Genomic DNA, 7,866 nt, shown 5'->3' on the forward strand with positions numbered 1-7,866 from the left:
TTATGCTCTCAAGAAGGTGCTCAAAGAAAGGATGGTGACTCAACATAAAAGTAAAAGATTGACCCTTCGCAGAGGGAAGCAGGGATTAACATGTGTAGAGCTTTTCATTTTTTTAAATAGAAGTAAAATTGTTTTGAGAGGTGTTTGTTGTTGTCAACGAATGGTAGTGGGCACTCAAACTACCTTGTCAACCAGACTTTCAAGAGCGGCTCCCATGAAGGATGTTATCTCTACCAGCAAGGTAAATCATCCCTCTTCTCTTTTGTTTACACATGTATTTTAGTTTCATTATGGATGACACTCCTCCCAACCTTTGCTTACACAAGCCATGGCTAACCGAATCCTCGGGTGCCTTCCAACATTCACATACCATGGAGGAGTGTCTATTTGCAAATTAAGTTGCTTATCGATAAATCGGGGCAAAACATGTGAAGAGAATTATTAATGAAAGTTAATTAATTGGGGCTGGGCACCCCGTTGCAGCTCTTTTTGCAAAATTATTGGATAAGCGGATGTGCCACTAGTCCATTGGTGAAAGTCTGTCAGGAGTAAATGACAAAGTTGAAAGATAAAACACCACATACTTCCTCATGAGCTATAAAACATTGACACAAATTGAGAAGTACTTTGAAGGTTTGATACGTCTCCAACGTATCGATAATTTCTTGTGTTCCATGCCACATTATTGATGTTATCTACATGTTTTATGCACACTTTATGTCATATTCGTGCATTTTCTGGAACTAACCTATTAACAAGATGCCGAAGTGCCGATTCTTCGTTTTCTGCTGTTTTTGGTTTCGAAATCCTAGTAAAGAAATATTCTCGGAATTGGACGAAATAAAAGCCCGGAGGCCTATTTTCTCACGAAGCTTCCGAAGTCCGAAGGAGAGACGAAGAGGGGCCACGGGGGAGCCAAACCCTAGGGCGGCGCGGCCCCCTTGGCCGCGCGGCCCCGTGGTGTGGGGCCCCCGTGCCGCCTCTCGACTTGCCCTTCCGCCTACTTAAAGCCTCCGTGACGAAACCCCCGATGCCGAGAGCCACGATACGGAAAACATTGCGAGACGCCGTCGCCGCCGATCCCATCTCGGGGGATCCTGGAGATCGCCTCCGGCACCTGCCGGAGAGGGGAATCATCTCCCGGAGGACTCTACACCGCCATGGTCGCCTCCGGAGTGATGAGTGAGTAGTCTACCCCTGGACTATGGGTCCATAGCAGTAGCTAGATGGTTGTCTTCTCCCCATTGTGCTATCATTGTCGGATCTTGTGAGCTGCCTATCATGATCAAGATCATCTATCCGTAATTCTATATGTTGCGTTTGTTGGGATCCGATGAATAGAGAATACTTGTTATGTTGATTATCAAAGTTATGCTTATGTGTTGTTTATGATCTTGCATGCTCTCCGTTATTAGTAGATGCTCTGGCCAAGTAGATGCTTTTAACTCCAAGAGGGAGTACTTATGCTCGATAGTGGGTTCATGCCTGCATTAACACCTGGGACAGTGACAGAAAGTTCTAAGGTTGTGTTGTCTTGTTGCCACTAGGGATAAAACATTGATGCTATGTCTAAGGATGTAGTTGTTGATTACATTACGCACCATACTTAATGCAATTGTCTGTTGCTTTGCAACTTAATACTTGGAGGGGTTCGGATGATAACACTGAAGGTGGACTTTTTAGGCATAGATGCGGTTGGATGGCGGTCTATGTACTTTGTCGTAATGCCCAATTAAATCTCACTATACTCATCATGATATGTATGTGCATGGTCATGCTCTCTTTATTTGTCAATTGCCCAACTGTAATTTGTTCACCCAACATGCTGTTCGTCTTATGGGAGAGACACCTCTAGTGAACTGTGGACCCCGGTCCAATTCTCTTTACTCGAAATACAATCTCTTGCAATACTTGTTTTTACTTGTTTTCTCTGCAAACAATCATCTTCCACACAATACGGTTAATCCTTTGTTACAGCAAGCCGGTGAGATTGACAACCTCAGCTGTTTCGTTGGGGCAAAGTACTTTGGTTGTGTTGTGCGAGGTTCCACGTTGGCGCCGGAATCTCCGGTGTTGCGCCGCACTACATCCCGCCGCCATCAACCTTCAACGTGCTTCTTGGCTCCTCCTGGTTCGATAAACCTTGGTTTCTTTTCGAGGGAAAACTTGCTGCGTCGTGCGCATCATACCTTCCTCTTGGGGTTGCCCAACGAACGTGTGAAATACACGTCATCAAGCTCTTTTTACGGCGCCGTTGCCGGGGAGATCAAGACACGCTGCAAGGGGAGTCTCCACTTCTCAATCTCTTTACTTTGTTTTTGTCTTGCTTTATTTTATTTACTACTTTGTTTGCTGCACTAAATCAAAATACAAAAAAATTAGTTGCTAGTTTTACTTTATTTACTGTCTTGCACTCTATATCAAAAACACAAAAAAATTAGTTTACTTGCATTTACTTTACTTGATTCATCATGTTTCCTTTTGATTTTACCGCAAAGAACATACCGGTAGGACAAGGGTCTATAGTTGGGAGAAATAACATAGAAGAATTCTTCAACCATGTTAGTACCATTGAAAATTTTGAAGATAGACACTTGGTAGACCTTGCGCCTACTTATGAAATTGCTCTGCTGCGCATTTAGTTCGCTTGTTGGAAACCAAATTTGTTAATCTCAATCCTATAATCAAACATATGTTTTTCACACTTGGTGATATGGAAGAAGGGGAAAAGAAAGATTTTGTTTTAGAAACCCTTCTTAGAGAATTTGGTGGTTTAGCAAGAGAAGCTAGAAAGGTCTTTGCTAAATTTAATATGCTTGGTTCTCCTACTAATTTTGCTAGTCTCCTTGAAAAGATGGATATGGATAGAATAAGATACACTAATAATATTGATGATGGTGAGGAGATCAAAGCACCAATACCATGCAAGCTCCTAGCTATGAATGATGCACTGGAAAATAATTATGCTTGGCTTGTTCCTGAAAATTTGTTTGATGAGAGTAGCACGCCTAAGACTAATGAAAAGGGAGATGCTAAAACTTATGTATCTAATATAATATGCCTGGTTGAGAAGAGCCCATACCCCGCTGTAGAAGCACCACCCTTCGATAATACTTGATACACACTTTCTGCGCCTAGCTGAAAGGCGTTAAAAAAGCGCTTATGGGAGACAACCCATGTTTTTACCTACAGTACTTTGTTTTTATTTTGTGTCTTGGAAGTTGTTTACTACTGTAGCAACCTCTCCTTATCTTAGTTTTGAGTTTTGTTGTGCCAAGTTAAGCCGTTGATAGAAAAGTAAGTACTAGATTTGGATTACTGCGCAGTTCCAGATTTCTTTGCTGTCACGAATCTGAGCCCACTGCCCTGCAGGAAGCTCAGAAAATTATGCCAATTTACGTGCATGATCCACAGATATGTACGCAACTTTCATTCAATTTGAGCATTTTCATTTGAGCAAGTCTGGTGCCATTTTAAAATTCGTCAATACGAACTGTTCTGTTTTGACAGATTCTGCCTTTTATTTCGCATTGCCTCTTTCGCTATGTTGGATGAATTTCTTTGATCCAATAATGTCCAGTAGCATTATGCAATGTCCAGAAGTGTTAAGAATGATTGTGTCACCTCTGAATATGTCAATTTATATTGTGCACTAACCCTCTAATGAGTTGTTTCGAGTTTGGTGTGGAGGAAGTTTTCAAGGATCAAGAGAGGAGTATGATGCAACATGATCAAGGAGAGTGAAAGCTCTAAGCTTGGGGATGCACCCGGTGGTTCACCCCTGCATATATCAAGAAGACTCAAGCGTCTAAGCTTGGGGATGCCCAAGGCATCCCCTTCTTCATCAACAAATTATCGAGGTTCCTCCCCTGAAACTATATTTTTATTCGGCCACATCTTATGTGCTTTTTCTTGGAGCGTCGGTTTGTTTTTGTTTTTGTTTTGTTTGAATAAAATGGATCCTAGCATTCACTTTATGGGAGAGATACACGCTCCGCTGTAGCATATGGACAAATATGTCCTTGGTTTCTACTCATAGTATTCATGGCGAAGCTTCTCCTTCGTTAAATTGTTATATGGTTGGAATTGGAAAATGATACATGTAGTAATTGCTATAAATGTCTTGGGTAATGTGATACTTGGCAATTGTTGTGCTCATGTTTAAGCTCTTGCATCATATGCTTTGCACCCATTAATGAAGAAATACATAGAGCATGCTAAAATTTGGTTTGCATATTTGGTTTCTCTAAGGTCTAGATAATTTCTAGTTTTGAGTTTGAACAACAAGGAAGACGGTGTAGAGTCTTATAATGCTTTCAATATGTCTTTTATGTGAGTTTTGCTGTACCGTTCATCCTTGTGTTTGTTTCAAATAAGCCTTGCTAGCCTAAACCTTGTATCGAGAGGAATACTTCTCATGCATCCAAAATACTTGAGCCAACCACTATGCCATTTGTGTCCACCATACCTACCTATACTACATGGTATTTTCCCGCCATTCCAAAGTAAATTGCTTGAGTGCTACCTTTAAAATTCCATCATTCACCTTTGCAATATATAGCTCATGGGACAAATAGCTTAAAAACTATTGTGGTATTGAATATGTAATTATGCACTTTATCTCTTATTAAGTTGCTTGTTGTGCGATAACCATGTTTGCGGGGAACGCCATCAACTCATTGTTGAATTTCATGTGAGTTGCTATGCATGTTCGTCTTGTACGAAGTAAGGGCGATCTACACTGAGTTGAATGGTTTGAGCATGCATATTGTGAGAGAAGAACATTGGGCCGCTAACTAAAGCCATGATTCATGGTGGAAGTTTCAGTTTTGGACAAACATCCTCAAATCTCTAATGAGAAAAGAATTAATTGTTGTCAAATGCTTAAAGCATTAAAAGAGGAGTCCATTATCCGTTGTCTATGTTGTCCCGGTATGGATGTCTAAGTTGAGAATAATCAAAAGCGAGAAATCCAAATGCGAGCTTTCTCCTTAGACCTTTGTACAGGCGGCATAGAGGTACCCCTTTGTGAAACTTGGTTAAAGCATATGTATTGCGGTGATAATCCAGGTAGTCCAAGCTAATTAGGACAAGGTGCGAGCACTATTAGTACACTATGCATGAGGCTTGCAACTTATAAGATATAATTTACATGACGCATATGCTTTATTACTACCGTTGACAAAATTGTTTCATGTTTTCAAAATCAAAGCTCTAGCACAAATATAGCAATCGATGCTTTTCCTCTATGAGGACCATTCTTTTACTTTCAATGTTGAGTCAGTTCACCTATTTCTCTCCACCTCAAGAAGCAAACACTTGTGTGAATTGTGCATTGATTCTTACATACTTGCTTATTGCACTTATTATATTACTCTATGTTGACAATATCCATGAGATATATATGTTACAAGTTGAAAGCAACCGCTGAAACTTAATCTTCTTTTGTGTTGCTTCAATATCTTTACTTTGAATTATTGCTTTATGAGTTAACTCTTATGCAAGACTTATTGATGCTTGTCTTGAAGTGCTATTCATGAAAAGTCTTTGCTTTATGATTCACTTGTTTACTCATGTCATACACATTGTTTTGATCGCTGCATTCTCTACATATGCTTTACAAATAGTATGATCAAGTTTATGATGGCATGTCACTCCGAAATTATCTTTGTTATCGTTTTACTGCTCGGGACGAGCGAGAACTAAGCTTGGGGATGCTGATACGTCTCCAACGTATCGATAATTTCTTGTGTTCCATGCCACATTATTGATGTTATCTACATGTTTTATGCACACTTTATGTCATATTCGTGCATTTTACGGAACTAACCTATTAACAAGATGCCGAAGTGCCGATTCTTGTTTTCTGCTGTTTTTGGTTTCAGAAATCCTAGTAAAGAAATATTCTCGGAATTGGACGAAATAAAAGCCCAGAGGCCTATTTTCTCACGAAGCTTCCAGAAGTCCGAAGGAGAGACGAAGAGGGGCCACGGGGGAGCCAAACCCTAGGGCGGCGCGGCCCCACCTTGGCCGCGCGGCCCTGTGGTGTGGGGCCCCCGTGCCGCCTCTCGACTTGCCCTTCCGCCTACTTAAAGCCTCCGTGACGAAACCCCCAGTACCGAGAGCCACGATACGGAAAACATTACTGAGACGCCGTCGCCGCCGATCCCATCTCGGGGGATCCTGGAGATCGCCTCCGGCACCCTGCCGGGGAGGGGAATCATCTCCCGGAGGACTCTACACCGCCATGGTCGCCTCCGGAGTGATGAGTGAGTAGTCTACCCCTGGACTATGGGTCCATAGCAGTAGCTAGATGGTTGTCTTCTCCCCATTGTGCTATCATTGTCGGATCTTGTGAGCTGCCTATCATGATCAAGATCATCTATACGTAATTCTATATGTTGCGTTTGTTGGGATCCGATGAATAGAGAATACTTGTTATGTTGATTATCAAAGTTATGCTTATGTGTTGTTTATGATCTTGCATGCTCTCCGTTATTAGTAGATGCTCCGGCCAAGTAGATGCTTTTAACTCCAAGAGGGAGTACTTATGCTCGATAGTGGGTTCATGCTGCATTAACACACAGGACGATGTGAGAAAGTTCTAAGGTTGTGTTGTCTTTGTTGCCACTAGGGATAAAACATTGATGCTATGTCTAAGGATGTAGTTGTTGATTACATTACGCACCATACTTAATGCAATTGTCTGTTGCTTTGCAACTTAATGCTGGAGGGGTTCGGATGATAACTTTGAAGGTGGACTTTTTAGGCATAGATGCGAGTTGGATGGCGGTCTATGTACTTTGTCGTAATGCCCAATTAAATCTCACTATACTCATCATGATATGTATGTGCATGGTCATGCTCTCTTTATTTGTCAATTGCCCAACTGTAATTTGTTCACCCAACATGCTTTGTTCGTCTTATGGGAGAGACACCTCTAGTGAGCTGTGGACCCCGGTCCAATTCTCTTTCTTGAAATACAATCTACTGCAATACTTGTTTTCTACTGTTTTCTCTGCAAACAATCATCTTCCACACAATACGGTTAATTCTTTTTTACGGCAAGCCGGTGAGATTGACAACCTCAGCTTTGTTTCGTTGGGGCAAAGTACTTTGGTTGTGTTGTGCGGGTTCCACGTTGGCGCGGAATCTGCGGTGTTGCGCCGCACTACATCCCGCCGCCATCAACCTTCAACGTGCTTCTTGGCTCCTCCTGGTTCGATAAACCTTGGTTTCTTTCTGAGGGAAAACTTGCTGCTGTGCGCATCATACCTTCCTCTTGGGGTTGCCCAACGAACGTGTGAAATACACGCCATCAAGGTTTTAATGGTAGCACATGAAAATTTACTTGGAATGGTTTGAAATGCCATGCATAGGTATTTATGGTGGACACTTTGGAATAACTTGGTTTTCAGGGGTTTGGAAGCACGAGCAGCATTCCCGCTCAGTACAAGTGAAGGCTAGCAATAGACTGGGAAGCGACAATCAAGAGAGAAATTACCGTCATAATCATGCTTGCGACAAAATAAAATTAACGGAGGCATAAAAGTGATACAAGAACTCTGAAGCAAAGTAAATCATCGAGGCTTAATTGACTTTTGTTTTTCAGTCATATGCATGCGTGAGCATGTGCCAAGTAAATTCAAATGAATTATTAAGAGGAGGATACCACAATGTCATACCTATCTATGAATAAAACAATGCAAGCAAATATTTATGACATGCTACTCATTATTAATAATTGGAGCTAAACATGAGAGATCATGAACTACTAGACTTTCATTAAATGACATATACCTCACATGAACCAACTAAGCATGCTCACATGGATGAGTATATGTACAAAAATAAAAACAAATAGAG

Source organism: Lolium rigidum, chromosome 3 (genome assembly GCF_022539505.1).
Source record: "Lolium rigidum isolate FL_2022 chromosome 3, APGP_CSIRO_Lrig_0.1, whole genome shotgun sequence".
NCBI lineage: Eukaryota > Viridiplantae > Streptophyta > Magnoliopsida > Poales > Poaceae > Lolium > Lolium rigidum.